Source organism: Salvelinus namaycush, unplaced genomic scaffold, assembly GCF_016432855.1.
Source record: "Salvelinus namaycush isolate Seneca unplaced genomic scaffold, SaNama_1.0 Scaffold150, whole genome shotgun sequence".
NCBI classification, from domain to species: domain Eukaryota; kingdom Metazoa; phylum Chordata; class Actinopteri; order Salmoniformes; family Salmonidae; genus Salvelinus; species Salvelinus namaycush.
In genome coordinates this window covers 288,287-299,881 of record NW_024058231.1, presented here as the reverse complement: position 1 = coordinate 299,881, position 11,595 = coordinate 288,287, and positions in this window count along the sequence as shown.

Sequence of the window (11,595 nt, the reverse complement as noted above, 5' to 3'; positions counted from 1 at the left end):
CATGGTCTTATGCTGCCATCTATTGGAAATATTTAGCAATTAAAGTTATTAATTTACATACAGACATTATTGAGGCAGCTGAGAAATAAAGTGTATTTTTCTCATTAATTCCTTAGATAAGTCTCAAACCTGCTCCATCTATCCCACGCCAATTGCTGCACTTTCACATAGAGGTTACTAGGTCACCCAGTTCAAACCACATTTGAAAAATAAAACTAATGTGTCTTGTTGATCAAGTGTTCTGCCTTGCAATAATAAATTAACTAATAACAAAATAAAAACAGTACAATGCTTAGACAGGTTTTGATTAACAAAATAATCAAAATGCTATTTAGTACTATAATGGTATTTACTAACTTAATACTAAAATAGTTCCTGTATTTATTAACATATTATTACTAAAATAGTTTCTAAAAGTGTTCTAGGCTACCCTACCCGAGAATTAGGTTTAAGATAAAATTGGTAGGATTAGAGTTTCTGTGACATCTGCTGTTGTAAAAAGGCTTTATAAATACATTTGATTGATTGTCTGGTTTAGGGTTTAAGGTAAAACATAGTATGGGTTTATAACTCTTGCTCCTCCCTGTGGCCTTCTGTGGGTACTACATGGCTCATTCGCGACACCTGCTTGGCTCATAATCTGAGGTAGCAACTGCGTCAGATGTACAAATTAATGAGCTAGACCTGTTCATTTGGTTTGTAACTCAGTGAACCTGGCAGCATTCACTCAATGCCTACGAATGAAGAATCCAATGCATATCAAATTACCCAGCAGCCATTTAGATACAACAAATCATCACAACAATTAAATCATTCTTAATGAAAACAATTAAATCTGCCACATCTTGAAAAAGAGGACAGGGACATGCGTTCTGTTTAAGTTGTACACTGTTTTCTGAAAACAAATATGGGCTTCCAAGTGGTGCAGCGGTCTAAGGCACTGCATCTCAGTATAATAAGTTGAGGTCAGTGTTCACGGTTAATGCAGGCAGGTCTCATTGATAACAAAAGCATAGCTGATACTGGGATGCAGAACAATGAGCTGGGAATAGAACGTTCAGAAGGTGAGTTGGTGCCACGGTGCTCAATAGAACTAATAAGAGCTGGCAGGAGAAAAATGATCTGAAATAAGGCCTGTTTTTTCACGATTACTTCATAACTAGGGACATAAAGTAATATTATGAAACTGGGCTCCATGCAGGATGCAATGAACTAGTTTTTATCAGAAAAAAACATTGTTGAAAATGTTAAATATGTGTCCAGCCTACTTGAAGCGCCCCGAAAATTATATTCTAAAGTTCAGGTCCTTGGACACAGAGGGGTTAAACACTAAAGTTACCGTCCATCTAGTGAAGAGAGGAGAACCGGACAGAGGTAGCCAGCATCCGTCAACGAGAGAGGGAGAAGCCCTCCACGGATTTAACAGGTGGAAGAAACAACCGGGGAGCTCCATCGGTCCACAAGAAATGCAGACAGCCAGTGATGATGTAGTGGTAGCTATGGTAACTCGGATGCTGCTGGTAGAGTAGCTAGCTAGTTTACTGAGCTGTACCGACCAGTTAGCAGGTCGTTCGTCTGTCCCTCGTCTCGATGAATCCGGTGAACCACAAAATGAAACAAAGATAGAGAGTGAAAAGGATCTGGCTACACTCATACTGTCCCTGACCGTAAAGAAAAAAGCAAATTGAACACTGAACTTCGGTGTCTCAACACTGTAACAAACTCCGTCGTTATTCCCCAAGATCACCTCAGACAACTGAGGTCTAACCGGACAATATGCTTGGCGCCACACCGAACGGGGACGTGGACAGTTATGTACGGGGACCTGGACAGTTTTTGAGGATTTGTGGGTTACATTAATTATATATAATATAATATAAACTCTTTACAGTGGTTTACATTAGTAATATTCATACTGTATTATAATATAATATAAACTCTTTACAGTAATATTGAACTCTATTATGATTATGTAAATTACAATTCTGGGAGGGGAGGGGTTAAGAATGGAGCAGAAGAGACATGTTTGTTGTTTGCTGTAACTAATGGACAAAGTTGTATTGTATTGTAATGTATTGTATTGTATTGTAATGTATTGTAATGTATTGTATTGTAAAAAAGTAATCCAGAGTTGACGTGTTCCATCGTTCAAACAAAGAGATATAATGAAGAGATGCCTCCCTGACCACCAGTGTGTTTGGATATAATGAAGAGATGTCTCCCTGACCACCAGTGTGTTTGGATATAATGAAGAGATGTCTCCCTGACCACCAGTGTGTTGGATATAATGAAGAGATGCCTCCCTGACCACCAGTGTGTTTGGATATAATGAAGAGATGTCTCCCTGACCACCAGTGTGTTTGGATATAATGAAGAGATGCCTCCCTGACCACCAGTGTGGATATAATGAAGAGATGTCTCCCTGACCACCAGTGTGGATATAATGAAGAGATGTCTCCCTGACCACCAGTGTATTTGGATATAATGAAGATCAATTCAGTGAAGAAGAACCTCTAGAGTTCTGACCAAAGAACCCTGTTAATGGTTATATATATATTTTATATATACTGTATACTCAGACACTTCCTAACCTCCTATAAAGGGTTCTATATATATTCTATATATACTGTATACTCAGACACTTCCTAACCTCCTATAAAGGGTTCTATATATATTTTATATATACTGTATACTCAGACACTTCCTAACCTCCTATAAAGGGTTCTATATATATTCTATATATACTGTATACTCAGACACTTCATATCCTCCTATAAAGGGTTCTATATATATTCTATATATACTGTATACTCAGACACTTCCTAACCTCCTATAAAGGGTTCTATATATATTCTATATATACTGTATACTCAGACACTTCCTAACCTCCTATAAAGGGTTCTATATATATTCTATATATACTGTATACTCAGACACTTCCTAGCCTCCTATAAAGGGTTCTATATATTCTATATATACTGTATACTCAGACACTTCCTAACCTCCTATAAAGGGTTCTATATATTCTATATATACTGTATACTCAGACACTTCATAACCTCCTATAAAGGGTTCTATATATATTCTATATATACTGTATACTCAGACACTTCCTGACCTATAAAGGGTTCTATATATATTCTATATATACTGTATACTCAGACACTTCCTAACCTCCTATAAAGGGTTCTATATATATTCTATATATACTGTATACTCAGACACTTCCTGACCTCCTATAAAGGGTCCTGTATATATTCTATATATACTGTATACTCAGACACTTCCTAACCTCCTATAAAGGGTTCTATATAGATATTTTGTGTTTCCATATATTAAGTAAGATAGAACCCTTTTTGGTTTCAACAGGAGTGAAGAGTCTGTTGATATAACATATACAGTATATTGTCAAAATTCCTCTTGTAACAACGATCAGAATTAGTCACAACAATAAAGTTATGCCTGACAACATATTAGGCAATAACTAACAGTAGGCTAAATGATTGTGTCATGCTAAAATTCTATAGATGTGTGTGTGTGTGTGTGTGTGTGTGTGTGTGTGTGTGTGTGTGTGTGTGTGTGTGTGTGTGTGTGTGTGTGTGTGTGTGTGTGTGTGTGTGTGTGTGTGTGTGTGTCTGTGTGTGTGCTGGTGAGACAACCACATATCACAGTCAAATATACAAACATGTCATTCCAACTACTGTATATAGCGTTTTGCAAAACAAAAATTAATACACAAAAATCTATGAATTGAAATCTTAGAACAACAATATTTTACAGACACATGAAGGTACACATAAGCAATCATTTCTGATGAAAACAAACAAATGTGAAAACATTGTGGATATAACATTTTAGAAACAAAGTTTCTTAAACAAATTGTAATCTCACCTCTTAGCTTTGATGTCATGTCCCCCAGAGAGACTCATTTTAGAGGCAGGGCCCCCCTCCTTTCTCTCCCCAGAGAGACTCATTTTAGAGGCAGGGCCCCCCTCCTCTCTCTCCCCAGAGAGACTCATTTTAGAGGCAGGGCCCCCCTCCTCTCTCTCCCCAGAGAGACTCATTTTAGAGGCAGGGCCCCCCTCCTTTCTCTCCCCAGAGAGACTCATTTTAGAGGCAGGGCCCCCCTCCTTTCTCTCTCCAGAGAGACTCATTTTAGAAGCAGGGACCCCCTCCTTTCTCTCTCCAGAGAGACTCATTTTAGAGCACTGACCCCTAAACAGAGATCCAGCATGTTGGTTGTGGTTAACACAGTGACAACTAAACAGAGATCCAGCATGTTGGTTGTGGTTAACACAGTGACAACTAAACAGAGATCCAGCATGTTGGTTGTGGTTAACACAGTGACAACTAAACAGAGATCCAACATGTTGGTTGTGGTTAACACAGTGACAACTAAACAGAGATCCAACATGTTGGTTGTGGTTAACACAGTGACAACTAAACAGAGATCCAACATGTTGGTTGTGGTTAACACAGTGACAACTAAACAGAGATCCAGCATGTTGGTTGTGGTTAACACAGTGACAACTAAACAGAGATCCAGCATGTTGGTTGTGGTTAACACAGTGACAATTAATTCTTGAAGGTCAATTGTTCTCTTCATTATCTCTTAGAAATAAAACATTTACTAACAGATACATCCAAACAGTCAGGTGATTTAATGCATCACATGAATTGTGATTGATATTGTTCACCTTTTACTTGGAACTAACAATAGTAGTAATAATCATAATAATGTCCCACTGTCTTTTAATAATTCCTCTCATTCTAGTGTGTTGCTTTGTTCAACAGGTCTGATATTATTATGCTGTTACTGAATTCAGTTCATAATAACAATGTAAAGTCTGTTCAGTGGTTTCATACCAAACTACACAGGAAGCAGGAGCTCATTGTAATTTAGAAAACAACAAATGTTCTGATATTCTGAAAGATGATTTAGAACTATGATACATTAACATTTTGACAAATGGTAAAATAACCACGATATACGAATCGTATAATACGATATATGAACAATATGTTATTGAAATTGACTTGCCTACGCCCAGTTAGCGCCATTTTGTATGATTGAACTGTCACGTAGCTGTCCCAGGTGAAATGGACTGTTAGATCTGAGTGTTTTACTGTCATTCACTATACTAAAATAAAACCATACATTTAATGTCTCTACACACTTTACAATAATCACTGGGAAGATTCTTACCTTGTAGCCTGAATTCACAAACAGAACATGTCAAGTCATTGAGATATTTTCCGTTGTGCTGAGAGAGCACCTTCCTGATGACAAGTGGCTCTGTATCTATGTTCTAGGTACAGTTGATCTTTGGATGCAATAATATCTGGTCAAAGTCTAGTGACACAACACCATAGTATATCATAAACATAACAGCAGTTTAACCTTTGGCCAGTAAAGGCCATGGAATACTATAAAACAGGGTTCGTCAACTAGGTTTGGCTTCGGGACTATTTATTTCTGAGTTAAAGTCGGTAGGCCAGAACCTAATTAGCATATCATATTAGCACAAGTAATAGGCCTACACTACAAATTTAACACATTTGTTTAACACATTTGATTAGTACATAATACATTCACTGACAATAAAACAATTTTGATCTTATTAAGTTCATGTTTGCATTGAAAATGTCACTGTTTGCAAATAATTCAATCTCAGACGGCATTATGAATCTAAGCATGGTACTTTCAAAGTGGCCTTCCCGCCCCAGACAGAGGCCTTCCCGCCCCAGACAGAGGCCTTCCCGCCCCAGACAGAGGACTTCCTGCCCCAGACAGAGGCCTTCCCGCCCCAGACAGAGGCCTTACCGCCCCAGACAGTGGACTTCCCGCCCCAGACAGAGGCCTTCCTGCCCCAGACAGAGGCCTTCCTGCCCCAGACAGAGGCCTTCCCGCCCCAGACAGAGGCCTTCCCGCCCCAGACAGAGGCCTTCCCTCCCCAGACAGTGGACTTCCCGCCCCAGACAGAGGACTTCCCGCCCCAGACAGAGATCTTCCCGCCCCAGACAGAGGCCTTCCCGCCCCAGACAGAGGCCTTCCCGCCCCAGACAGAGGCCTTCCCGCTCCAGACAGAGGCCTTCCCGCTCCAGACAGAGGCCTTCCCGCCCCAGACAGAGGTCTTCCCGCCCCAGACAGAGGCCTTCCCGCCCCAGAGAGAGGCCTTCCCGCCCCAGACAGAGGCCTTCCCGCCCCAGACAGAGGCCTTCCCGACCCAGACAGAAGCCTTCCCGCACCAGACAGAGACCTTCCCGCCCCAGACAGAGACCTTCCCGCCCCAGACAGAGGATTTCTCGCCCGAGACAGAGGCCTTCCCGCCCCAGACAGAAGCCAGACGCAGAAAAATGTAATCCTTAACTACAAGCTACAAACACGGCAGTAGAATCCTCCTTCGAGGCCTGACCCAACAACAGAAGGACACACGGCAGTAGAATCCTCCTTCGTGGCCTGACCCAACAACAGAAGGTCACACGGCAGTAGAATCGTCCTTCGTGGCCTGACCCAACAACAGAAGGTCACACGGCAGTAGAATCCTCCTTCGTGGCCTGACCCAACAACAGAAGGTCACATGGCAGTAGAATCCTCCTTCGTGGCCTGACCCAACAACAGAAGGTCACAGGGCAGTAGATTCCTCCTTCGTGGCCTGACCCAACAACAGAAGGTCACACGGCAGTAGAATCCTCCTTCGTGGCCTGACCCAACAACAGAAGGTCACACGGCAGTAGAATCCTCCTTCGTGGCCTGACCCAACAACAGAAGGTCACACGGCAGTAGAATCCTCCTTCGTGGCCTGACCCAACAACAGAAGGTCACACGGCAGTAGAATCCTCCTTCGTGGCCTGACCCAACAACAGAAGGTCACACGGCAGTAGAATCCTCCTCCGTGGCCTGACCCAACAACAGAAGGTCACACGGCAGTAGAATCTTTCTTCGTGGCCTGACCCAACAACAGAAGGTCACACGGCAGTAGAATCCTCCTTCGTGGCCTGACCCAACAACAGAAGGTCAAAGTGCCTTCCAAATAACATCTGGGTTCCAACCAAACACAACATGCCCTTCACAGATGCAGAGCTATTTAAAAAGTGCATGGTGACAGTTTTGGAGTAATTGGCTACAGATAAGTCTATGGATAGCATCATTGCGTCTGTCAAACAGTTGCCCCGGTCTGCGACAACAGCCGGATGCCTTGTCCGTGCTCTGTTGGATGATGTGCATAGGATTGTTCTGGAGGAGCTCAGTCAGGCTGAACATTTTCTCCTGGCTATTGATGAGAGTACTGTTGTTCCCCTGGCTATTGATGAGAGAACTGTTGTTCCCCTGGCTATTGATGAGAGAACTGTTGTTCCCCTGGCTATTGATGAGAGAACTGTTGTTCCCCTGGCTATTGATGAGAGAACTGTTGTTCCCCTGGCTATTGATGAGAGAACTGTTGTTCCCCTGGCTATTGATGAGAGAACTGTTGTTCCCCTGGCTATTGATGAGAGAACTGTTGTTCCCCTGGCTATTGATGAGAGAACTGTTGTTCCCCTGGCTATTGATGAGAGAACTGACAACACCGATGTAGCACAGTTGTGTGTTTATGTCCGTTATTTTCATGGAAATGACTTTAAAGAAGAGCTACTGGCACTGATTCCTCTGGAAGGACACACCACCGGGGACGTTCCCCTGGAAGGACACACCACCGGGGACGTTCCCCTGGAAGGACACACCACGTGGGACGTTCCCCTGGAAGGACACACCACGTTGGACGTTACCCTGGAAGGACACACCACGTGGGACGTTCCCCTGGAAGGACACACCACCGGGGACGTTCCCCTGGAAGGACACATCACCGGGGACGTTCCCCTGGAAGGACACACCACCGGGGACGTTCCCCTGGAAGGACACACCACGTGGGACGTTCCCCTGGAAGGACACACCACCGGGGACGTTCCCCTGGAAGGATACACCTCCGGGGATGTTCCCCTGGAAGGACACACCACCGGGGATGTTCCCCTGGAAGGACACACCACCGGGGACGTTCCCCTGGAAAGACACACCACCGGGGACGTTCCCCTGGAAGGACACACCACCGGGGACGTTCCCCTGGAAGGACACACCACAGGGGACGTTCCCCTGGAAGGACACACCACCGGGGACGTTCCCCTGGAAGGACACACCACCGGGGACGTTCCCCTGGAAGGACACACCACCGGGGACGTTCCCCTGGAAGGACACACCACCGGGGACGTTCCCCTGGAAGGACACACCACCGGGGACGTTCCCCTGGAAGGACACACCACCGGGGACGTTCCCCTGGAAGGACACACCACCGGGGACGTTCCCCTGGAAGGACACACCACCGGGGATGTTCCCCTGGAAGGACACACCACCGGGGACGTTTCCCTGGAAGGACACACCACCGGGGACGTTTCCCTGGAAGGACACACCACCGGGGACGTTCCCTTGGAAGGACACACCACCGGGGACGTTCTCCTGGAAGGACACACCACCGGGGACGTTTCCCTGGAAGGACACACCACCGGGGACGTTCCCTTGGAAGGACACACCACCGGGGACTTTCCCCTGGAAGGACACACCACCGGGGACGTTCTCCTGGAAGGACACACCACCGGGGACATTCCCCTGGAAGGACACACCACCGGGGACGTTCCCCTGGAAGGACACACCACCGGGGACGTTTCCCTGGAAGGACACACCACCGGGGACTTTCCCCTGGAAGGACACACCACCGGGGACGTTCTCCTGGAAGGACACACCACCAGGGACGTTCCCCTGGAAGGACACACCACCGGGGACCTTCCCCTGGAAGGACACACCACCGGGGACGTTCCCCTGGAAGGACACACCACCGGGGACGTTCCCCTGGAAGGACACACCACCGGGGACGTTCCCCTGGAAGGGCACACCACTGGGGACGTTCCCCTGGAAGGACACACCACCGGGGACGTTCCCCTGGAAGGACACACCACCGGGGACGTTCCCCTGGAAGGACACACCACCGGGGACGTTCCCCTGGAAGGACACACCACCGGGGACGTTCCCCTGGAAGGACACACCACCGGGGACGTTCCCCTGGAAGGACACACCACCGGGGACGTTCCCCTGGAAGGACACACCACCGGGGACGTTCCCCTGGAAGGACACACCACCGGGGACGTTCCCCTGGAAGGACACACCACCGGGGACGTTCCCCTGGAAGGACACACCACCGGGGACATCCTATTCACAAAGTTGGAAGAATTGTTTACGCAGCATGGCTTGTCATTCGAAAAGTCAACTCTGTGGTCTCCAACGGGGCTCCTGCTATGATAGGCAGACACAGGGGCCTGGTCTGCAGGTTGAAGGAGATCTCCCCACAAATGAATGGCTGGCATCGTCTCATGCATCAGAGTGTGCTGTGTGCCAGACTAAACGCTACTGTGACAGATGTGATGGATAAAGTCATGCGCATAATAAGCTTTGTCAGGGGGACATCAAGCAACACAACACCGTCTTTTCCGCAAGCTGGTGACAGAATCAGAGGAGGCCATCCAGGATGATCTCCTGCTTCACAACAACGTGCGCTGGCTGAGTAAAGGAAAAGCAAGCTGGTGACAGAATCAGAGGAGGACATCCAGGATGATCTCCTGCTTCACAACAACGTGCGCTGGCTGAGTAAAGGAAAAGCAAGCTGGTGACAGAATCAGAGGAGGCCATCCAGGATGATCTCCTGCTTCACAACAACGTGCGCTGGCTGAGTAAAGGAAAAGCAAGCTTGTGACAGAATCAGAGGAGGCCATCCAGGATGATCTCCTGCTTCACAACAACGTGCGCTGGCTGAGTAAAGGAAAAGCAAGCTTGTGACAGAATCAGAGGAGGCCACCAGGATGATCTCCTGCTTCACAACAACGTGCGCTGGCTGAGTAAAGGAAAAGCTCCAGAGCCATTCTGTCAGCTGCATGACCAGGTTGTGGGTTTGGTCAGAAAAAGTTAAATGAGGGCAGCAGTTGACCACCTTCATATTCTGGAAATGGAGGAATTCCTCTCAGATGTTGCTTTTTTGGCGACATTCTGTAACTTAAACGGGTTAAATCTGCAGTTACAAGGAAGAGGGAAAACAGTTGTGGACTTGAGGCCTTTACTAGGAAGCTTGAGTTGTTCAATATGGACTCTGGAAGGCTACTGCTCTTCAGCACACTGAAGAACGACAGGCAGAGGAACCAGACAACTTCTCCTCCAGATCTGAAGACTACAGCAGCCCAACGATATCATTTCATTGTAATGTGATATTCTCACAGTCCGCCCTGGTGGATAATTCTCCTCCCTCGCTAAGAAAACGGTACCCTCGCTGGATAAGGCCGCAACTGTTCTGTCGTTAAAGGATCAGGATATCAAGATCAGGTTATCAGGATCAGGTTATCAGGATCAGGTTATCAGGATCAGGTTATCAGGATCAGGTTATCAGGATCAGGTTATCAGGACCAGGTTATCAGGACCAGGTTATCAGGACCAGTTTATCAGGACCAGTCTATCAGGACCAGTTTATCAGGATCAGGTTATCGGGAGCAGGTTATCGGGAGCAGGCTATCGGGAGCAGGCTATCGGGAGCAGGCTATCGGGAGCAGGCTATCGGGAGCAGGCTATCGGGAGCAGGCTATCGGGAGCAGGCTATCGGGAGCAGGCTATCGGGAGCAGGCTATCGGGAGCAGGCTAAGGCTATCAGGATCAGGCTATCAGGATCAGGTTATCAGGATCAGGTTAAGGCTATCAGGATCAGGCTATCAGGATCAGGTTATCAGGATCAGGTTAAGGCTATCAGGATCAGGCTATCAGGATCAGGCTATCAGGACCAGGTTATCAGGACCAGGTTATCAGGATCAGGCTATCAGGATCAGGTTATTCCGATACAGACATTCAGATACAGACATCTCCTTTTATTCTTTCCATTATTGTTTAATGTAGGACGCTATGTACTGTACGTGCCTTCACCCCCACATAGCCTAGCTCATATTATTGTTTTATGTAGGACGCTACATTTCTGGACAATTGTAAATAGGCCTAGAAAAAAAAATCCCTCTTCAATTCGGCCATTTTGCTTTCTTGTGGAAGATGCTGTTCAGCCACATAGCCTAGCTCAGCCAGTTAAGTTATTTTATACGGGCCTTCACTCTGAAGAAATAGACTCCAATTACCCCTCTTGTTATTTTAAAAATCACATTAAAATGAAGATTATTGTTGAAATGAATTACTCGACTGGTGTAGGTTTTCTCCATCTGTTGCCTAACAAGTTATCTATATTTTCAGCACCAGGCGCTGTTCACCTCCTATTGATTGTGCTGCAGTTGGCGCTTTAGGTTTCAGCACCACAAAATGGTCCTCTACCTGCTTTAATAGTCTCCTGCATTCTCTCCTCATGAATGAAGTTAACATGTAACTTGTGCATTATTTAGGGAGGTAACATTGTAGATACACTACACCACCATTTAGAATACAGTAGGAACTCTTTCCATTTGTCCTGTTGAAACACACAGAAAACTAGAGTATTTAGCCTAAAGCAGCATCTGATTTTACAGTAGACTATAGATGTAGGCTACTGTAGA